The sequence below is a fragment of the Sturnira hondurensis genome, unplaced genomic scaffold (assembly GCF_014824575.4).
Source record: "Sturnira hondurensis isolate 20B ecotype Veracruz unplaced genomic scaffold, ASM1482457v3 Scaffold0001304, whole genome shotgun sequence".
Classification (NCBI taxonomy): domain Eukaryota; kingdom Metazoa; phylum Chordata; class Mammalia; order Chiroptera; family Phyllostomidae; genus Sturnira; species Sturnira hondurensis.
Window position 1 is genome coordinate 1873964 of NW_028073935.1, and position 24100 is coordinate 1898063.

General features: G+C 37.3%; 2 pseudogenes; both read right to left on the reverse strand.

Moving 5' to 3' along the window:
- Window positions 1-5511: 5511 nt before the first annotated feature.
- On the reverse strand, window positions 5512-18352 carry LOC119004095 (major facilitator superfamily domain-containing protein 8-like; annotated as a pseudogene).
- LOC119004065 (peptidyl-prolyl cis-trans isomerase A-like) lies at window positions 6955-7598 on the reverse strand (annotated as a pseudogene).
- Window positions 18353-24100: the final 5748 nt, after the last annotated feature.

Here is a 24100-nt window from a genome sequence, read left to right on the forward strand (position 1 = left end):
GGATAACACTCAAACCACTGAGCCAAACCAGTCAGGGCAATGATCACTATATCTTAACAAGTTTGAGTTTAGGTTTTCAAAACATCTTTTCTTAAATATAAAATATAATATATATATATATATATATATATATATATATACTTTTAAGTATTTTTATTGATTATGCTATTACAGTTTTTCCAATTTTTCCCCTTTATCCCCCCTCCACCTTGCACCCCCAGTCCTCCAGCATTCCCCTCCCCCTTAGTTCATGTCCATGGGTTGTACATATGAGTTCTTTGAGTTCTCTGTTTCCTATACAATTTTTATCTCTCCCCGTCTATTTTATGCCTACTAATTATGCTTCTTTTTCCCTGTACATTTTCCCTCTATTTCTCCCTTCCCCCTTCCACTGAAATCTCTCTGTGTGATGTTTGTTTATCTGGTTCTGGTTGTTTGCTTAGTTTTTGTTTTTATTTCATTGTCTTTCTTTTCTTTTAGGTTCATTTGTTAGCAGTTGTGAGTTTATTTTCATTACTGTTCAGATTTTTAAATTCTCTTTTCCTTAGCTAAGTCCCTTTCATAGTTATATAATAAGGGCTTGGTAATGATGGACTCCTCTAACTTGACCTTATCTGGGAAGCACTTTATCTGCTCTCCCATTTTAAATGAAAGCTTTGCTGGATAGAGGAGTAATCTCGTATGGAGGTCCTCACCTTTTGTGAGTTGGAATACTTCTTTCCAGCCCCTTCTTGCCTGCAATGTTTCTTTTGAGAAATCTGCTGATAGCCTAATGGGAACACCTTTGTAGGTAACTATCTTCTTTTCTCTGGCTTCTTTTAGGATTTTCTCTTTGTCTTTAATCTTGGGTAACTTAATGATGATGTGCTTTGGTGTGTTCCTCTTTGGGTTCAACTTCTTTGGGACTCTCTGAACTTCCTGGACTTCCAGGAAGTCTATTTCCTTTGCCAAATTAGGGAAGTTTTCCTTCGTTATTTGTTCAAATAAGTTTTTGATTTCTTCCTGTTGTTCTTCTCCTTCTAGCACCCTTATAATTCTGAAATTAGGATGCTTCAGGTTGTCCCAGAGGTTTGTAAGAGTCCCTTCACTTTTTCCAATTCTTGTTCCTTCATTTTCTTCTGGATGGATTTTTTTTTCATTTTGTTCCAAATTGTTGCTTTAAGCCCTGGTTTTCTTCCTGTCACTGTTGGTTTCCTGAATATTTTGCTTTGTTCCACTTTGGGTATCCTTCATTTGTGTTTTTATTTTTTGAAATTTGGAGGAAATTTGGAGATGTTGGTTGAAGAGTAAAAATGTTCTGTTGTAAGATCAATAAGTCCTGGGAATCTAAGGTGCAGCATGGTGATTATAGCCAATAGTACTGTATTATATACTTAAAAGTTACTGGTAGAGTAGATCTTAAATGTTCTCACCACAGAAAAAAATAGTAATTATGAGATAGGATGGAGGTTCTACCTAATGCTATGGTGGTGATCATATTGCAATATATACTTGTATCAAATCAATATGTTGTAGACCTTAAACTTACACAATGTTATATGTCAATCATATCTAAATAAAGCTGGAAACAAACAATCAAAAGACACAGGGAGAAGATATCCATCTACAAGGCAAGGAAGGAGGCCTCCAAAGAAACCAACCTTGCCAACACCTTGATCTTGGACATCTAACCTCCAGAAAATATGAGAAATAAATTTCTGTTGTTCAAACACAGGAAAGTACTGCAAATTTAGTGTAAAATGCAGAATATACTGTTTAGTCCCAGATTTGAAAATATTTACCCCTTACAAAACATTTGGAAAAGTATTTTGAAATATTTTTACTTTTTAGGTAGTATTGATTACCCAAGCATAGGTATGGATGGCTTGCGTCCTCACCCAACCATATCAAAACTATACCTAAACTGTAGAACAACCTTCCCTCAGAACCATCAGAAATGGAGTTGAATGGAAGTATGACAACTATGGAATTAAAGAAACTACATCTATCCAGACTATGGGGAGACGTGGAACAGGCTGGTCCCACACCCACACATGGTGGATTAATATTTGGGAGGGATATCTTGGGATTGAGGGGTCCCATCCCCACACCAGACTCCCCAGCCCAGGGTTCCAGGGCCCAGAAGAAAAGTCCCCATAATTTCTGTTGCAAAAACCAATAGGGATTAAATCAGTGGAAGAAACTTCTAGAGTCCCAAACAATTCCTCTTAAAGAACCCACACATGGACTTATTCAGACTCACTCCCTCTGAGCTCCAGCACCAAGGTGCCAACTGAAAGGCACCAGTAGCATACAATGAAGAACTAAAGTGTTTGGCATGAAGGCAGGAGTTGGTCAACAGCTTCCTCTAAGATAGAAAGGCAGTCGAAGGCCATTGTGTCTTTTCTGATCCCTTCTCCAATAGAGCCACAGAGCTGGCACGGCATGCCATGTCTGAGTCTCCATGAAACTGGCTAACACTGTATGCCCTGCCCTGGAGATCCCCTGAGGCTATGTTCCACTTAACTTACAGCTGTTAACAGTGGCTTTTCTGTATGAATGACTGATCTTGGTTTATGCTTCACAACTTCCTAAATCTTTTTAAACAGGCAATATTTGGCCTCAGGTAGCCACCAGCCCCTGTACCTCTCGCTAAGTGGCCCCAGGCATGACACTAGTAGCAACCATCCTAGATTCACAGCTTGGCTTTGTCTGGGTATCTACAAGCCTCCCACAAGGAGCAGCCATCTCAGATTGCTTTGTAGCTCAAGCAGGGTGTCCACAGGCAAATCACAGGTGGGGGCTGACCTTGGCCTGCACCACCTGCGAAACCCCAGGGTGCACAACCAGTGGACACCTACAGACCGTGTCAAGACACGCTCCCCTGCCCCTGCACAGCTGATTCTCCATGGAGGGTGGATGTTGGTGGTCAGTGGTCACAGCCAGTGCTTGCAGCTGACAGGGCTGGCTGGATAAATACCTCCCATTGACCTGCCAGCAGCAATCAAGGCTCAACTATAAGAGGAAGGTGTACTCAGTCTACACAAAGGGCACAGCTGGAGTACCCTGCTTGGGTGATAGGGGAGGCTGTGTCCTGGACACTACCGGACACCTACTACATTGGGCCATGCTATCAGGAAAGAGAGTCACAGAAGCTCTACCTAATATATAGAAACAAACACAGGGAGCCTACCAAAATGATACAAAGAAAAGGCTCATGATCCAAATTAAAGAACAGATCAAAACTCCAGAAAAAGAACAAAACAAAATGGAGAGAAGCCATCTATCAGAGGCAGATTTCAAAACACTGGTTATAAGCATGCTCAAGGAATTTAGTGAGGACCTCAATAGCATAAAAAAGATCCAGTCAGAAATAAAGGATACACTAATTGAAATAAAGAACAATTTACAGGGAAACAACAGTAGAGTGGATGAAGCCAAGAATCAAATCAATGATTTGGGACATAAGACAGACAAAAATAAAAAATGAAAAACCAAGAAACAAACAAACAAACAAAAAACCAACGCAAAAAACAACCAGAACAACAAGAAGAAAAAAGCAATCCAAGAAGACAGGGGTAGTGTAAGGAGCCTTTGCGGTAACTTCAGGTGTTCCAATACTCACATCATAGGAGTACCAGAAGAAGATGAGAAATAGCAAGAAATTGGAAATCTATTCGAAAAAATAATGAAAGAAAACTTTCTTAATTTGGTGAAGTAAATAGATATCCAAGTTCAGGAAGCACAGAGAATCGAAAGCAAGATGGATACAAAGAGGCCCACTCTGAGACACATCATAACTAAAATGCCAACGGTTAAATATAAAGAGAGAATCTCAAAAACAGCAAGAGAAAAGCAGTTAGTTACTGCTTTTGGGGTTGACAAGAAATATTGAAAGTCATGAAAAGCAGTGATGTAAAACCAAGATCGTTTTACTCAGCAACAATATCATTTAGAATGGCAGGGCAGATAAAGAGCTTCCCAGACAAGAAAAAACTATAGGTGTATGTTAAAGGAGTATCACCAAATGATTATTATATGAAATATTAAAGGGGCTTATTTAAAAATAAGATCAAAACTATGAGCAATAAAATGGCAAAAATACATTAACTATCAACAATTGAATCCAAAAAACAAACTAAGCAAACAAGAACAGAGATAGAATCATGGATACTAAGAGCATTTGATGGTTGCCAGATGAGGGGGGCGGTGGATTTAGGGGAATGAGTGGAGAGTAAGGGGAATAAGTACAAATAGGTAGTTATAGAATAGACATGGGATATAAATTGCAGTATAAAAATGGAGTAGCCAAAGAACTTACACGTATGACCCATGAACATGAATAATGGTGTGGGGATTGCCTGAGGGAGTGGGTGTATTGGGTGGAGGCAGGCAGGGGAGAAAATTTGAGATAAATGTAATAGCATAATCAATAAGTATAGCTAAAATATTAACTATCCATATACATAGCTTTGTACTAGTTCCTTTGATCAGAATTCAACTTATGTAGATATAGAATGTATACATAGAGACGGTACACTCAAGAAAACTCAGCAAACTGATAAAGCCATTTTGCTTCAAATACATATTTACTAGTCTGTCTAGTTTAGGGGTGAATGGCCCATTCAGATGTAAAATTCTGCAGTTCTGAATAGCTATGAAGACATAGCTTGAAGACTGTTGTGTTTGCCATGCTACCACTAAGAGATGGGAAAGTAAATAAAGGGATAGGTTTTTCTCCAGAATTAAGGACGTTGAAAAATACCATCAAGTTATATATATATATAATACCACATACTTGGCTTATGTTTTTAAGGTGCATTACGTATTAGCACTTGAAAGAAAAAAGTAGTTGGTCCTACTAAAAGTAGTGAAATCCAACTTGATCTCTTAATCCTCCTTATTGCTCAGACATTACAATTATTCATACTCATCCATTAAGTAAGGGGTTACTTAGGGAGATAAGACAAAAGGTGTAGTATTAAAAATAAAGAAAGTAAGGTAGGATGGCAGGCATGGTAAGTGGAAAAATTAGGAGCCATGCTATTTATTTCATAAGGAAACTTGATAGTAATAGAAAATGCAGTTTAAATAAATAAGAAGTAGGTATTTTAAAATAAATATACCTTTGTTTAGGTAAACAATTTTCATAATTTCATTTGGTTATAGGTAATTCTTACAGAATTCTCCATATGGTTTCACTGTATATTCTCTCATTTTAAATGACTCCTCTGCAGTTTGAGTTAAAAATACAATTTCATATTTATAGACAATTCATTCATGAGCTCATGCAACTCTCCCAAAAGGTACTAAAGAAGAGTATTTTTTGAGATAAAGAAATTATAATCCAGAATGCTTTTATATTACCTTATTATTCATAATTACTCAAGGATTTCTATTATTCTATGTACATTCTTGTTATTCAGAATGTACAATATCCAAAGCCTGATTTTTGGAAAGTGACTCATAGCAATTGTTCAACTGAGCCTTAGTAAAGGAAGTCCCTTATAGCATGTACTTTCCATCTTAAGGTTAGCAAAGTTGCTTCTGAGTCCTCCCATGCCTTACAGAAAAAGCAACAAGTCTTTTGTAAACTGCTTTCCAAAGTGGGATGGTGAGCACCACTATTTCACATACAAGGCTGAGTACCCCTTGTGAGCCCAGGAATTATACACTTGACTGATGAGCACAGGTCCGAGAATCCCTCCTGCACTCCAGAAGCCCTTAACCAGCCCTTGTCCACACCCTTAGGTTTTGGTCCCAGAATTTTTAAATATAGTGTGTAGAATATAAAATTGCAGAATGGATAGCCTATTTCATTTAGCACAGCTGATGCGAAGAACTGGGCCAGGTGTTCTCTTGGAGACCTCCAAGAGTAACACTAATTTCCTCATATGTGGTATTAGGGATTCAATTAAATATGAATCTTTCCATTGTATTTAGGCAAATTGATGTCCCAAGGTAACAAGACAAAGAAGCCAATCCATACAATGATGAGTCCTCTCAGCAGAATAGCATGTTAGTATGATTGCCAATCATTTTAAAAGTGAATTAATCCCTATTAAGATAATAACTGCCTCAATTCCAAGAGCAGCAAGTGTCGGGTTGGCCAAAAAATCCATTACAGTTTTTTCATAAAATAAAAGACACATTTGTCTTGGCTGGTGTAGCTCAGTGGATTGAGTGTGGGCCTGTGAACCAAACAATCACAGTTCGATTCCCAGTCAGGGCACATGCCTGGGTTGCGGGCCAGTTCTCAGCGTGGGGGTGGGTGGGGGGGCGGTGGCATACGAGAGGCTACCATACAATGATGTTTCTCTCCTCCCCTTCCCCTCTAAAGATGAATAAATAAAGATCTTAAAAAAACCCAGAACATTAAAAAAATAAATAAAAGACACACTTTTCATTTTCACCAATAACTTTATTGATTTGGATATTTTGAGTGTGTTGGCTCTCTCCTGCTATTGGCTTCTAGTGAACAGAGGCAAGGGGTGCTGCTAAACATCTTCCAATTAAAAAAGGCCTCACAGCAAAGAATTATTTGGCCAAAATGTCAATAGTACCAAGAAACTTTGCAAACTACTTTTGACATGTTTGATCAGTCACAGCACCTTCTTTATACTCTGTATATGTTTCCTTTTGCATTTCAGTTTCATTTTAACCTTTCTTTAAGTAATAAAGCATAATACACCAAAAATGTTGCATATGTTTTTCCATCTTCAATATTAAAATGGCTGCACAAAATTCACCACTTTTGATGTTTTTAAAATTAAAATTTTTGTTGTTTAGTTTTTATTTTATAATCATAAACTTTGCAAACCAGCTAGACTTGGAAGGGGTAAGGAAGGCATGGAACCCAGTTAACTGTGTCAAGAGCATGAATTTATAGAATATTCCAAGAAGATGGGGTGAAGAGGTGCTCTCCTGAGCTACAGAAGGAATTGTCTGGTGGTTAAGATAAAACACAAGTCAAATTTATGAGAGTTGTCCACAGTCAGTAATATGATCTTCTTGCTGGTCTTACCATTCCTGGATGCATAGAGCTCCACAGCTGTCACAACATCCGTGCTGTCCTTCACCTGGCTGAAGACTACATGCTTGCCATCCAGCCACTGTCTTGGCAGTGCAGACGAAAAACTGGGAGCTGTTTGTGTTAGGTCCAGGATTTGCCATAGACAAGATGTCAGGACCAGTGTGCTTCAGGATAAAATTCTCATCATCATATTTCTACCCTTAGATGGACTTGCCACCTGTGCCATTGTGGTGTGTGAAGTCACCACACTGACACATAAATCCTGGACTAATTCTATGAAAGCATGAAACTTTATAATCAAATCCTCTCTCCCTAGTGCTCAGAGCATGAAAGTTTTCTGCTGACTTTGGAACTTTGTCTGCTAACAGCTAGAAGGAGACAGGGCCTGATGGCTCTGCCTCAGCAATGATGTCAAAGAACACCATGGGGTTGGCTGTGGCTGGGCATGGGAAGGTCTGAGGCAGCAGTGGCAAGTACAAGGCTGATAATGTTTTTAAATGTATACTGATATGACAGCTGACACAATAAAATCTAACAAAATTATTTTGAATAAAGTTAAAGACAACTAAGCACTACTAGGAGCCATCATACAAAAAAATGCAATGGGCTTTTTGGCCAACTCAATAGTATTCCATCATATAACACAGTCAAGGCATGCATATCCATTGCTAATGGAATAAGGATGGTTTCAAAGAACGGCAAAGGTAGATAGGATCATGGAAAACAAAAAATTGGTAATTGTAACAGCAACTTGATCAATATTTCCCTGGGGAACCTGAACTTCATCTGTACTTGCTTCTTCAAAATTAATATTTTTCACTATTGTCCTGAGTCATCCACATGGTATTCTGTTAGTATTAGAAGGATCAGAAAAATATTTAGAAGTCCCAGGAAAGTACTAGATAAAACTGGTGTTGTATACATGTTTATCTGCTGCTTTATAATTTCTCTGTCATGCCCTTTTTTCCAAAGAGTACAAAATAATTCTGAAAACCTGGACCTAGAAAAAAACCCAATGCTTGGCATGCATTTGTGTTTGCCAAGGAACTTGTTCTTTCCTGAAGGGAAGTAGCACCAGCAATATATAATGTTGTAATGGATTTCCTGCTCTGAACCCCACTAATTCATTAACAACCAAGAGGTAGCATTTATTTATTTTTTAAAGAAATTATGCTTTTAAAAATTATTTTATTGTTCAATTACAGTTGTCTCCATTTTCCTCTCACCACTCCCCACCCCCAGCCAAATCCACTTCCCTCCCTTGCTTCCATCCTCCCTCTTGGTTTTGTCCATGTGTCCTTTATAGTAGTTCCTCGAAACCACCCCCCACATTGTTTCCTCCCCACTCCCCTCTGGTTATTGTTACGCTGTCCTTAACATTGTCACATTGTCCCTGATTTCAATGTCTCTGTTTATATTTTGTTTGCTTTTTGTTGTTGTTGATGATATTCCAGTTAAAGGTGATATAATATGGTATGTGTCCCTCACTTGCCTGGCTTATTTCACTTAGCATAATGCTCTCCAGGTCCATCCACACTGTCCCAAAGAAAGGAAGAGCTCCTTCTTTCCTTCTGCTGCACAGTATTCCATTGTGTAAATGTAGCACAGTTTTTTGATCCACTCATTTACTGATGGACACCTAGGCTTCTTTTAGCACTTGGCTATTCTAAATTGGGCTGTTATGAACATTAGGGTACATAGGTCTTTTGGATTGGTGTTTCTGGGCTCTTAGGATATAATCCTAGCAGTGGAATTGCTGTATAAAAAGGAGTTGTGTTTTTAGTTTTCTGAGGAAATTCAATATTGTTTTCCATAGTGGCCGCACCAGTCTTCATTCCCACAAACAGTGCACTAAGGTTCCCTTTCCTCATTTTTCGATTTGTTTATGATGGCCATTCTGACCTGTGTGAAGTGGTATCTCGTTGTGGTTTTAATTTGCATCTGTCTGATGGCTAGTGATGCTGAGCATCTTTTCATGTGTCTCTGGGCTCTCTGTATGTCCTCCCTGGAGTAGTGTCTGTTCAAGTGTTTTGTCCACTTTTAAATTGGGTTGTTTGCCTCCCTTGAGTGGAGTCATATGAGTTCTTTATATATTTTTGAGATCAAACCCTTGTCCAAGGTATCATTAGCAAGTATGTTTTCCCATATGGTTGATTCTATTTTCATTTTAATGCTGTTTTCCTCAATGCCAAAGCTTTTTAATTTGATGAGATCCCATTTGTTTATTCTTTTCTTTATGTCCCTTGCTCTTGGGGACATATCAGTGAAAACATTTTTTCGTGGAATATTTGAAATTTCCTGCCTGTGTTCTCTAGAACTTTTATGTTGTCATGACTTATATTTAAATCTTTTATCCACCTTCAATTTATTTTTCCCTCAGGTTGGTGTATGGTGTAAGTTGGTGCTCAAGTTTCATTTTTTTGCAAGTAGCTAACTGTTCAAATCTCCCAACACCATTTATTGAAGAGGCTATTTTTACTCCATTTTATGCTTCTTCCCTTTTTGTTGAATATTAGTTGACCATAGAGACTTGGGTTTATTTCTGGGTTCTCTATTCTGTTCCATTGGTCTATGTGTCTGTTTTTATGCCAGTACCATACTGTTTTGATTACAGTGGCCTTGTGATGTAGTGTTATATCAGGTATTGTGATCCTTTCTTTTTCTTTCTCAAAGTTGCTATAGCTGTTCAGGGTCATTTATACTTCAATATAAATTTTTGAAATATTTGTTCCATATCTGTGAAATATGTCATTGGTATTTTTATAGGGATTGCACTGTATGTATATATTGCTTTGGGTAGTATGGACATTTTGATAATGTTAATTTTTCCAATCCATGAACACAGTATATGCTTCCATTTATTTGTCTCTTCCTTAATTTTTCTACAGTTTTGTATAGTTTTCTGAGTACAGGTCTCTCACCTCCTAGGTTATGTTTATTCCTAGGAACTTTATTATATCTGTTGCTATAGCAAATGGGATTTTCCCTGATTTCTGGTTCTGATACTTCACTCTTAGTGTATACAAATGCCTTTGATTTCTGAATATTGACTTTGAACTCTGCTGTTTTGTCAAATTCACTTATTAAATTGAGTAGTTTTTTGGTGGAGACTACAGGGTTTTCTATGTGCACTATCATGTCACGTGCAAACCATGATAGATGTAGTTCCTTCTTTCCAATTTGGATGTCTTTTATTTTATTTTTTTCTTGTCTGATCACTGTGGCTAGTACTTCTGATACTATATTGAGTAGAAGTAGTAAAAGTGGACATCCTTGTCTTGTTCCTGATCTTAATGAGAAATCTTTTAGTTTTTTTCTATTGGGTATAATGTTGGCTGTAGGTTTTTCATATATGCTCTTTATCATGTTGAGGAATGATCCTTCTATTCCTACTTTCTGCATCTATTGAAATGGCCATGTGATTTTTGTCTTTGCTTTTGTTTATATAATGTATTACGTTTACTGATTTCCAAATGCTGTACTATCTTTGCATCCCTGGGATGAATCTCACTTGATCATGGTGTATGACCTTTTTGATGTATTGCTGGGTGTGGTTTGCCAATACTTTGTTGAGGATTTTAGCATCTATGTTCATGAGTGATATTGGCCTGAAATTTTCTTTCTTTGTTGTGTCTTTATCCAGTTTTAGAATTAGGATGATGCTGGCTTCTTAAAAGGAGTTTGGGAGTCTTCCCTCTTTATGGATTTTTTGGAATAATCTGTGAGGGATAGGGGTTAGCTCATCCTCAGATGTTATGTAAAATTCTCCTGTGAAACCATTCATTCCAGGGCTTCTGTGTGACAAGAGTTTTTTTTTTTTTTATTATGGCTTTGATTTCATCAGCTGGTATTATTCTGTTCAGGCTTTCTGCTTCTTCTACATTCAGCTTTGAGATATTAGTTTTTTTCTAGAAATCTGTGCACTTTACCCTGGTTTTCAAATTTGTTGGTGTATAGTTGTTCACAGTAATTTCTTATAATGTTTTGTATTTCTGTGGTATCAGTTGTAATCTTTCTTCTTTAATTTCCGATTTTGTTTATTTGGGTCCTCTCTCTCTTTTTCTTGATGAGTCTGTTAAGGGCTTGTCAATATTGTTTATATTTTCAAAGAACCAACTCCTGGATTTATTTATCCTTTGGATTGTTGTTTTAACCTCTATGTTTTTTAATTCTGCTCTCATCTTGGTTATTTCTTTCTTTCTACTTGCTCTGGGCTTTGTTTGTTGTTGTTCCTTCTGTTCTTATAGATGTAGGATTAGGTTGTTTATTTGAAATGTTTATTTTTATTTAGGGGGACCTGCACTGCTATGAACTTCCCTCTCAGGACTGCCTTTGCTGTGTCCCATATGTATGGGCTGTTGTGAATTCATTTTCATCTGTTTCTATACAGTTTTTGCTTTCTTTTTTGATTGTGCTATTAACCCATTCTTTGTTTAATAGCATGTTATTCAATCTTCATGAATTTGAATATTTTTTAGTTTTTTTCCCTGAGGTTGGTATCTAGTTTCAGTCTCTTATGGCCCAAGAAGATCCGTGATGTGATTTCACTTTTATTGAATTTGTAAGACTGGCTTTGTGTCTTACTTTGTGGTCTACTTTTGAAATGTTCCATGTGTATTTGAAAAGAATGTAAGAATGTGTATTTTGCTTCTTTGGGACAAAAGATTATATATATATATATATATATATATATATATATATATATATATATTCCATTTGATCTAGGGCATTGTTCAGTGCCACAATATCCTTATTGACATTTTTATGGGGAATATCTATTCTTCACAGTTGGGTGTTAAAATCCCTAGTAGAGTGTATTTTGTCTATATCTTTCTTGAAGTCCTCCAAGATTTTCCTCATATATTTTGGTGCTCCTATGTTCAGTGCATATATATTTATGATGTTTATGTCTTCTTGATGTATTCTTTTCTTGGCTAGTATGAAGCGTCTTTCAGTGTCTGTTTTTATGGCTTTTGTTTTGAAGCCTATTTTGTGTGATATATGTATTTCTACTTCCCTATTTTCCATGCCCATTTTCTTGGAGTGCTTTTTTCCAACCTTTCACTTTCAGTCTGTGTAGGTCTTTTGTTCTGAGATGGACCTCTTGTAGGCAGTATATATGTTTGTCGTGTTTTTTTAATTCATTTAGTTACAGTGTCTTTTGATTGGAGCATTTAAGCCATTTTCATTTAAGGTTATTATTGATAGGTATTTAATCACGCCCCCCATACCTGTGTTCCTCTCTTTCTCACTCTTTCCTTGTTCTTCTTATTGTTATAAGAAGCATATCCCTTTATCATATCTTGCAATTCTTGTTTGGTGGAGGTGTATTTTTTCAGCCATCTTTTGTCTAGGAAACTCCTTATTTTGCCTTCCATTTTAATTGAGAGCCTCACTGGGTAGAGTAGTCTTGGTTGTAAGCCTTTGCTTTTCTTTTTTTTTTTTTTGAATACTTTTTATCATTCTCTCCTGGCCTCTGGTGTGTCTATTGAGCAATCTACTGCTAGCCTTATTGGCCCTCCATTGTTGCTTTTAAGATTCTCTTTGTCTTTAAAGCTTGGCATTTTAATTATGATGTGTTTTGGAGTAGGCCTCTTTGTGGTCCTCTTGATTGAGACCATCTGTGCTTTCTGAACTTGTGTCGTTTTTGTCTTCTCCAGGTTAGGAATGTTTTCTGTCATTATTTTTTCAAACAGGTTTTCTATTCCTTGCCCCTTTTCTTCTCCTTCTGGTACTCCCATGATTTGAATATTGTTGTGTTTCATGTTGTCTTGTATTGCTATCTTGTGTAAACTATCTTCATATTTAAAAATTTTTTTTGTGCAGTGGCTGTACCTGGGTGTTTCTACCTTGTCTTCCAGCTCACTAATTTGATCCTCTGCTTCATCCAACCTGATTGTAATTCCTTCTAGTGTTTTTTTTTCAGAAATTGTATTTTTTATTTCTCCCTGGTTCTCTCTCATAGTTTCTATTTCTTTTTTCATACTGTTGTAGTTCCCACTCAGTTCCTTGTTGTCTGTGAGTTCCTTGAGCATTCTTGTAACTACTCTTTTGAATTCAATATCTGATAGTTTGCTTGCCTCCATTTTATTTAGCTCTTTTAGTGAGGAGTCTCTCATTCCTTTTGATTGCAGGTTCTTTCTTTGTCTCCCCATTTTAAGTGACTCTTTTTGTTTGTTTCTGCATTTTCAGGTGCTCTTCTTTGCCAGCTCTCTTTGTAAGGTGAACTTCTATGATAGTAATTCTAAGAGATTCAGCGATGGGTCTCTTTGATCTCCTTGTCTGGATGTTCTAGTGTTCTCATTTCTTCTATTTGTGTGGGTTCTCTTGTTATACTTGTGTTTTACCTGTTGGTGGTTCCTTTCTTAGTGGGTTTTCTCTCCTGGCGGGTTTACTCATGTTCACAACTCCCACCTTATCTTGTAGGTGATCAGTGGCAGGGTGAAGGCAAAATAGATTAAGACAGTGGGAGAGTATTCTGTGGGATTGAAAGTACCAACATGTAGAGGATAGGAGATCCTTTGGAGAAGTACAGTGATAACCATGATATTTCACCCAACTAACCACTTTTTATAAAAGGTGAAAAAAAATAAGACTCTTATTACAGGGGAGAAAGAATGTGAGCTGAATCTAGAAAACACAGTGCTTTTGTGAGGTTAGATGTTGCAGTATACTGAGAGTATAGAATAGAAACTAGGTATATAGCATGCGAGAGAATAGAGTTAACAACAACCCTAATAAAGCTGAGGAAGATAGTTAAATGGGCCAAGACCAGGGAGGGATGCTGTGTAGTATTTGCAATAATATGGAACAGCAATTATTTACAACAATACTGGAATAACAATAATATGACAAGAAATATATGATCTGGATAAAAAGAATAGAAAGCAAAAGACCAAGAGTAGTGTGTTAATGGAATACCAGTGAAGTGAAAGAAGAAAAATTGAAGTGCAATATGAGAGAGAGAATAAGGAAAGCCAGTCAAACAATGCAATTGAGCAAACGAATAAAACAAAATAGAAAGAAGAAAACTAAACAGAAAGAAAATAAATAATACATAAATAAATATAATGATAAATAACAATAAAAGTAAAAAATAAAGTGCAAGTTCTATAGGATAGCAAAGTGAAATTTGTCGCAGTTTCTCAGTTGTTGGCATTAGCCTCGTGATCCCTCTCTGGATCTGTCTTTGGTCCTTCCAAAGCTGCAGGTCTTATTGTCTCACATTTGGGAAAACAAAAGCAAAAACAAAAAAACTAAATTACAAAACAAAACAAAAAGGCCCCCTGCTTAAAACCCACTAAGTGAGTTCTGCTGGTCTTCCTGAATTCTGCAGGCATATGGAGGCTAGGCTTTGCTATTTTCCTTTCCTGTGGTTTTTCAGGGATGGAGGCTAGGTCTAGTCTGCAATATTCACAGGTGCCCATCCTCTAGCACAGAGCCTTTTTTTGTGTGTAAATTCCTCTTGTTTGTGCCTGCTGTTCTTAACAAATGCCTGGCTTTTTGTACAGCCTAACTCTCTGACCAATCTGGAGACTATCGGAGTCAGGGTCTGTCATGGCCCAATACTTACCCTTTTCCTATGTGTCATCAGGCTCCCCAGTTTCTCTGTGCATCTCCCACTAAGTCTTTATCTTTCCCAGCAACTTTAAGCATCCAGGTCTGTGCGGGACTGCCTTCCCTGCTCTGGTAGTGGACGGAGCTGAGAAATTGCAATCGGAATGGCTGATCCAGCTCTCTTCCAAAGCTTCTATGGCAGCTGCTGGCCCCAACCAGGCTGGGGACTGCAGTAGCCTTGGTCCCGGTGCAGGTCCCCTTACTGTCTCAATGTAATTTCCGTACTGTCTGTTTTTCAACGTCCTTTACAATTTTGACTTCCAAACTTCATATAAGCTGGGATTCCATTGGTGGTTCACTCTGTTCTTCAGAAGATTGGCTAGGTGTCCCAGTTGGGTGCACGAGCCAGTGGGTTCAGCTCACACCTACCCCACCACCATTTTCAGTCTCTCATCTTTGTGTATCTTTTGATCTCTCCTTTGATTTCTTCCTTGACCCAATAGTTGTTCAGCATCATGTTGAACATATTTGTGGTTCTTCTTGCTTTCTTGCAGTTAATTTCAGTTCATACTATTGTGGTGGAAAATAGATTGGTATGATTTCAATCCACTGAAATTTACTGAGATGAGTTTTGTGCCCTGAAATAAGGTATATACTTGAGAATGTCCCATGTGCATCTGAAAAAAAATGTATATTTCCATCATTTGGGGATGGAACATTCTATAAATATTGATTATGTATGATTTAAGGTCAGTACTTGCCTATCAACTTTCTGACCTTTCCCTTGCCCTCAATGGAGTATTCATGTTCCTTACTATCGTTTGTATTTTTGTCAGTTTCTCCCTTTCGGTATGTTATTGATTTATATTTTTGGTGCTTCCAGGTTGGGTCCATATATATATATTGATGTGTTATGTCTTCTTGATGAATTTTTCTTTTATCATTATAAAATGTCCAACTTTGTCTCACTTTTTTCCCCCTGAAATTTATTTTCTCTAACATAAGTATGACTACACCCACTTTTCTCTTGATGCCATTTGCTTCAAGAGAAAGTGTCAGCTTCTACCCCTTCACTATGAGCCTCTGTTTGGTTTTGTAGCTGAGATGGGTCTCCTGAAAGCAACATATAGTAGGGTCTTTGTTTCAATCCATCCTGCTACTCTGTGCCTTTTGGTTGGTGAGTTAAGTCCATTTACACTTAAGGTAATTACTGATATATAAAGGCTTACCACAGTCATTTTATCTTTTGTTTTCTGGTTTCTTTGAATCTCCATTGTTCCTTTTCCCATGTGTTTCTCTATGCTATTCTAGTTGGGTGATTTTCTTTGATTTTTCTTTTTTATGTTATGTGTCTCAGCTGTAAATTTTTTTATGATCATCCTAGTTTTATATAAAAAATGTTTCATACATATAATAGTCAGTTTTCTTCTGATTGTATCTTATCCTTACTCACCTGCGCAAGTTCAGTCTTTTTCCTCCTCTGTGGGGGCGACTTTTCCCACAAGTCCCCGCATCCGCCATGGATGAAAGTAAACACTACCAAGACATGATCTGCTTGGGGAAGAGAGGTGGCCGATCCCTCAGAAGGGAAGCGATGAGCAGTGGCCAGTTTCTCAGGGGAAAAAGGCCTCAAGCCCCTTCCTCCAAGGGCTTTTATTGGGTTGTAATACACAGGAATACAGGGTGGCAAGTATCAAACAGTAGATAATATTTCAAAGAAATCTGAGGGCTTAGTCTGAGTCGGAGTCTGTCAGGAAGGGAGTTTTGCAGAAACTTTTAGGGTTTCCTGCTCGAACCCTTAACATATGAATGAAAGCATTCTTAGCAGGGCAGGTTTCACAGTTTTTGAGGAATTCTTTGTGATGCCAGATTTTTCCCCCAGGGTCCACTCTTGCAAGGCAAGGAGCTGCACCCCTCCCCATCAGGTATTCAGACTTAAGGGGATTAGAGCCAGGAAGCACTTCTCCCAGAGGACATGGGGACTTGGGCTATGTCACATAGCAGGGGTGGGACACGGGTCTATTGCTTGCTCTTTGTTGCAGCCCCCTGATTCCTTCCATGATGGCCTCCCAGTGATCATGTCTAGCTTAGGTTGCTCCCCGTTGTGAGGAGACTTACCTGTCAACTAAATAGACCATACTTTGGGGGCAGGGAGGGGAAACTGAGGCAGCATTTGCTAGCAAAGACAAGCCTTGTCTCCTGTGGCTCGCATTCTGGAGGCCACTCACTCATCCTTAGCCATGGGAGGTAGTTACAATTCCTGAAACTAGGCAGAGTGGTCCACAACACTCCTCCTGTTTTATGTAAAAAAATATCCATTTTTATGCTGTGTAGTCATTGCCCAATTGTAGAAGTTAGTCTTTTAAAATGCTTTCCCCCTTTAACCTTTTTATGTTGGCATTATTTAATATCATATTCTGAAATAGAGTTGCAATTTTCTGCTCCTATATTCTTCTGCTTCCTTGTGTCATCTTACTCAAAGTTTTGTATATGTGTGTCTTGTAGTTATAGGTAGCAGATCTCATTTTTACACTTCTTGTAATGCAGATGGTAAATTTCCTCAGTTTTTGTTGGTGTGGGAAAGCCTGTATTACTCCTTCATATCTAAAGATAACTTTCCTGGATATATTTTTTGTGCCTGGTGATTTTAGTCTTCCAATACTTTAAATATTTTATTCCACTTTCTCCTGACTTGTAAGACTTCTCCTGAAAAGTCTGATGACCCATTGGAGTTTCCTTTGTAGGTTACAGTCTTTTTTCCTCTGGCTAGAATTCATTCTTTGCCATTAATTTTTGACAGTTTTAATATGTGTTCTTGAAAACACCTTTTAGCATTAAGATAATTTGGCATTCTGCTAGCTTCTCGAACTTGAGAGTCCAGCTCTTTCCATAGGTTTGAGAAGTTATCATTAATTATTTGTTTGAATAAATTCTTTCCTGGTATAGCCATTATTTTTATGTTGCTCTTTCGAATGGATTTCAGGAAGTTCTCACAGAGTTCTATTATTTTTTAACTCTCAGTTCTTTCTCTTCTTCCATTTAAGTGATTTCTAGATTTTGATTTTTGAGCTTGCTAATCCTCCCTTCCATCTAGCCTGCTTTATTACCAATGCTCTCTAAGGCATTCTTCATCTTGTTTTTTTTATTTCTCAGCTTCCAAAATTTATTTTTTGCTCCTTTTTTATACTTTCAATCTCTTTGGTAAAGTACTCCTTTTGTTCAGTGGTTTTTTTTGAGTCTATTGAACAGCCTTTTTGAGTTTTTTTGCCTCTTGAGTTTTTTCAGAAGTGCTGTTGTGTGTTGTTTGTCACTTAAAATTATAGTTTTCCATGCATTGGGGTTTGGTTTCTGAAGACTTTATTCTCTTTATGAAATATCTTGTTACCTTGTTTATTCATGATACTTGATGAATTGTTTCTCTGCCTGGGAATTTGAGGTTGCAAACTCATTTTTTCAAAGCACTGTTTGTTCTTAACAACTCAGCAGGTTGGTAAATAGAGGGCCTTTCTTCTGTTTTCCAGTAGATGGTGCTATGGTGCAAGTTTTTGTTTACTTTTACCAACATTACTGGTACCTCTGGGATCTCAGTAGGACAGTGTCACCTTGGCCGTGAAGTATGCCCTGTGTCTCTCAAGGTGGTGGACATCCTCTCTGTGTCTATGTTGCCTTGGTCTCAGGTCCTACTCCTATGGTGAAATGTGGTATGTGATGGGGCATACACAGATCTTCAAATGTCCTGCCTTACCTCTTTGTAACCAGATACTGAAGGCTGCTCTGAGACATCTCCACTGCCTCTACCAGGTTCTGCCTTGAAGGTTAGGCAACAAGGGTGTGTGTGGGTGGGTGGGGAGGCTGGTTCTTGAGTCTGTGGCTTTTCCTTCTTGTCAACAATGCCTGCTGCTGGTTCATGGCAGCCATACCACTGTGCTGTATGTTGTCTGTCACCAGTTTTACCTGCAATGGCCTTCATCTATTCAGGCCAGAATGTTTGTCCTGCTTTTCCTACCCTCAGTTGCCATGTGAGGGCTGCAGCCCAACTCCTACACTGCTACTATGTCAGCTCGGGCAGCTGTGGGCACTGGACTGTGTTTGCGGACTTCACATTTGTTTTTTCCATCCTGCCTCTTCTACTCATTCTGATATGCTGAGTTGCACATGTCTGGATGCATGATCTCTCTGATGTGTCTGTGTGTTGATCAGGGGATCCTTGTGGAATTATACTTGTCTGAGTTGTGATTTGAAGGGCAGAAATGAAGTGGTCTTCTCACTCTGCCAAAATGCTGATTTCACCCCCCCCCCCACCATTTGTTAAAAGGACGCTACTCTCTTCATTTGATTTTCTTTGTGTCTTTTTCAAACTTGACTATATTTGTAGTGGTCTATTTCTGGACTCTCTATTATGGTCCATTGTTCTATCTGTCTATTCTTTCACCAATACTATACTGTCTTGATTACTAGTGTAGCTTAATAATAAGTCTTTAAGTTGAGTACTGTCAGTCCTCTTACTTTGTTCTTTTCTTTCAACATTGTGTTGGTTATTTGGGGTCTTAAGCTTTTTCAAATAAACTTTAAAATCAATTTGTTGAGCCCTGGCTGGTGTAGCTCAGTGGATTGAGCACAGGCCTGCGAACCAGTGGATCGCAGTTCAATTCCCAGTCAGGGCACATACCTGGGTTGTAGGCCGGTTCCCTGCAGGCCAACTCCCAGCAGGGGACGCACGAAAGGCAACCATACATTGATGTTTCTCTCCCTCTCTCCTTCCCCTCTAAAGAGATATAAATAAATAAAATCTTTTTAAAAAAGAAATAAAAAAATAAAATCAATTTGTTGATACCTCAAAATAACTTGTTCTGATATTGATTGAGATTGCATTGACTCTATAGATCAAGTTGAGAAGAACTGATATTTTAATAATATTGAGTATTCCTATCACTACACATGGAATTTCTCTTCATTTAGATCTTCTTTGATTTCTTTCTCAGAGTTTTGTAGTTTTCCTCATAGAAAATTTGGATATATTTGTTGGATTTGTAACTATTTTATTCTTTTTTGCACTGATATAACTGATGTTTTAATATGAAGTTCCAATCATTTGTCATTGGTGTGTAGGAAATAAGTTGACAATTTTGTGCATTAACCATGTATTCTATAACCTTATAAACTGTTTATTAGTTGTAGGATTTTTTTGGTTGATTCTTTGGGATTTTCTACACAGACACTTATATCACCTTAAAAATAGGTCTCTTCCCTATGAGTATACTTTTAATTTCCTTCTCTTGTTTTATTGCATAGCTAAGACACTGCAATATTCAAAAGAAGTCATAAGAGTACATCTTGCTTGTTACTGAATTTAGGAGGAAAACACAGTTTCTCATCATTAAGTGTATGGTTACCAGTAGGTCTATGTAGATGGTTTTTACCAAGTTGTAGTTTTAGTCAAGAGTGATGTTGGATTTCATCAAATGTTTTTTCTGTATGTGTTGAATGATAATGTGACCCTAGGCCTCCCACTGTCTTTCCATTACTGATTTTCAGTTTAATTCCATTGTGGTTGGAGAGTATACTTGGTATGATTTCTATTCTTTTAATGTCTTGTGATATACTATAGCTCATAATGTGAGCTATCTTAGTATATGGTCTATGTTAGCTTGTCAGTATGCCTGCTGCTAGTTCATGGCAGCCACAACACTGATATTGAGCTTGAGAAGAATATGTATCCTGCCACTGTTAGCATAGTCTGTAGGTGCCAATTAGACCCTGTATAACTGATGGTGTGGTTCAGTCGGACTATGCTTTTCTGCCTTTCTACCTGAAGGATTTGTCAATTAGTGATAGAGAGCTATTCAAGCTTCCAGCTATGATAGTGGGTTTGTCTAACTCTCCTCACAGTTTTATTTTTGCCTCATATATTTGACACTCTGTTTCTAGGTACATATACAGTAGTTATATGTTCTTATAGAATTAACCCTTAATCATTCTGTAATGCCCCTCTACCTCTTATAATTTTTCTTGCTCTGAAATCTGCTTTCTTGGAAAATAATATAGCCACTCCAAGTTTTAAAAAACTATTATTAGTTATTACCATTGTATATCTTTCCCCATACCTTCACTCTCAATCTGTCTGTATCTTTATATTTAAAGTGGTCTTCTTGTATACAATATATAGCTCAGCCTTGTATTTTTGGCAACTCTGACAATCTCTCTCTCTTTTGATTGGTATAATTAGAACATTCACATTTACAATGATTAGTGATATAAATGGATTGGTGTTTATTATGTTTATTACTGTTTTTTATTCTTGACCTTGCTTTTTCTGTTGTTCTTTCATTGTTTTTCTGCCTTCCTTTGTTTTAATTGACCATTTGATATGGTTCATGTTTTTTTCTCTTTCAGCATATTAGTTGTATTTAAAAATTTTTTCATGGTGGTACTTCAGGTTGCAACATACATGTACTACTACTCAAATTCCTTTTTAAATAGCACTGTACTACTTTCTATGTAGTACAAGTACTTTATAACAGCATGGTCCCCTTATCCCTCCCATCTTATGTAACATTGCTGTCATTCATTTCAATTGCCCAATAGCTATAGTCAATAAACACTTTTTTGATGTTATTATTTTAAACAAACTGTTATTTGTTAAATGAATTAAGAATAAGAAAAATGAAACTTTTATTTTACCTTCATTGATTCCATCTTTAATGTTCGTTCTTTCTTCATATAAATCTGAATTTCTAACCTATATCCTTTTCCTTTACTTTGAAAATTTTCTTTTAACATTTCTTTCAGGACAGTGCTACTGGAGACAAATTCCTTAAATTTTAATTTGTCAGGGGAAGGCTTTATATCCCCTGCACTTTTGAAGAACAATTTTGCTGCATACACAATGCTAGTTTGGTGAGGGAATTTTTCTATTAACACTTTAAATATTTCACTTCACTCTCTTGACTAGATGATTTTTGAAATTCTGATCTAATTCTTCCTCCTTTGTAGGTAAGATATTTTCTTCCCCTTTGGCTTTTACCAAGATTTTTCTCTTTGCTTTTGATTTTCTGCAGTTTGAATATGAAATGCGGAATTGTGAAGCTATTTGTCGTGCTTGGTGTTCTCTAGGCTTCCTTGCTTTGTGGATTGGTGTATGGCATTAATTTAGGATTCTTTTTCTATCATTATTGCTTCAAGTATTTCTTTCTTACTCCTTTCTCCCTTTCTTTCCCTTCCCCCCTCTCTCTTCCTTCTGTTATTTACATCATGTGTATGTTACAATCTTTTGTAATTGTACCCTATTCTAAGATATTCTGTTCTATCATTTTCATGATTTTCATCTTTGCATTTCAGTTTTGGAACTTTCTATTGACATTTCTTTAAGCTTAGTGAATTCTTTTCCTTCGCTGTGTCTAGTTTACTTATGAGCTCTTCAAAGGCATTTTTCATTGAAGTTACAGTATCTTTTATAATATTTTTATTGTTTTTTAGTCTTAAAGTTTCCTTCTTTTTGCTTGCATTGCCCATCTTTTTTTCTTTTATAATTGTTTTTTCAAGTACAGTTTTCTGCCTTTTCCCCTCACCTCTCCCCACCACCCAGCACTCCCCTCCTCCCTCCCCTGCCCTGCCTTGTTGTCCATGTGTGCTTTATAATTGTTCCTGTAAACACTTCCCCCTTTTCCCCCTTTATCACCTCCACTCTCCTTTCTGATTGCCATCAGCCTGTTTTCAATTTCAATGTCTTTGGCTATACTTTGCTTGCTTGTTCATTTTGTTGATCTTTTTTTGAGGTTGCCCACATTTTCCATATAAATCATAGGTTTTTTAAATGTTTTACACAATTTAAAATTATTTTATTTATTTATTTTTAGAGAGGAGAAGGGATGGATAAAGAGAAGGACAGAAACACAGTGTGTAGTTGATTCCCACACCCTCCTACTGGGGACCTGGCCTGCAACCTGGGCATGTGACCCAGACTGGGAATCGAATGGCAATGCTTTGGTTCACAGGCGGCACTCAATCCACTAAGACACACCAGCCAGGGCAAATCATAGTTGTTTTAAATTCCCAGGCCAGTAATTTCAACATCTCTAACAAATCTGAGCCTGGTTGTGGTACTTTCTCTACCTTTTTGAACTGTGCTTTCTATTTTTCTTATGTGCCTTGTCATTTTTTTGGTCAAAATCTGACATGGTGTACTGGGAAAAAGAGAAACTGGTGTTAGCTTTAGTGCTCTGTTTTTGCTCTTGATTTCTGCTCCGGTGAGCTGTGAGTGTCTGTATCTGCTTGTCTGTCTCTCCAATTTCAGGGTCAGTGGTTTTTCTTGTGATTGGAATTGTCTTCTAGGTCTAGGACAAGTTATTCATTTTCATTTCAGTTCTTTTTTCTGCTTTGTTTTGTTTTGAGGACAAGAGTAATGGCTTCCAAACTCCATGCCAGACCAGAAACTGGAAGTCCCTCACCTATTGCTGAGATTTTAACAGGATGAATAAACAAAACTTGTCAAAAGACACCTTTTTGTATCTGAATTGGTACTTGGAACATTCTCTTGAATTCTTCTATCATTTCCTGGTACAAGGTCTTCTCACTGGAACAGAAGAAAGTGGCAGGGAGAGACAATGCATAGAAATGTGTCGTTTACAGACAACAATGGCTTGAGATGTATTAAGAGATTTCAAAGTAAAGATTACTCCCTTTAAAATGGAGCATTTGATCCCAGAGACTACAGCTTCCTTGACCTTCTTTTGATTTTGAGGAAGACAGGGAGTATCTTTATTACTTAAACAGCAAATATAATTTTTGAATGTATGGAATTTAGATTGAACCTGTAGAAACAGATGAAGAAGCTTTCGCTACTACAAGAAGTGAAGGATAATCACTTCTTTAGTATTGGCATTGAATATTGTTTAAATAAGGTATAAAATTATGTTTTAAATAAGGTAGAAAAGTATTTCATTTTAATTGTAGTTTAAATTTAAGTTTTGACTAGATGATGCCTAATATGGTGTCAAATTCAAAAAGAACAAAAGCACTGATGAATGTCTCTTTGCCACCTCTGTTCCCCATCATTGGGTCCCTGTAGTCATCCTCACACACCTATGTGTATAACGGATTTATGCTTCATTGTTATGAAAATGGTAGAATACAGACACTCTTCAACATCTTGCTTTTCCACTTAAGAATAAATGTTGGAGGTAAGTATAGCTCCTCAGAAAGAAAGGAAACACTGCACAATAACTATCTACATGACAATCTCAGATTAAAATTTTATAGAAAGAAGTGTTTGATGAGGGCATGCCTTATATAACAAAGATGGATTGAAAACCCTCAGTTGGGTTTTATACTAAAGCTATGCATATCCACAGGTCCAAAAAATTCCTGATCGAACATGTTTGTACCTTCTGATATTTTATAAACTCGTGATTTGACAACTCCTTTGTTCTATTTCATAGAATGAATATTAATCTTTTCATAGTTAAGTGTAACAGATCTTGATTATTTATGAAGTGAGGCAGAAAGATTTTTACAATTTTTTTCTTGGGATGG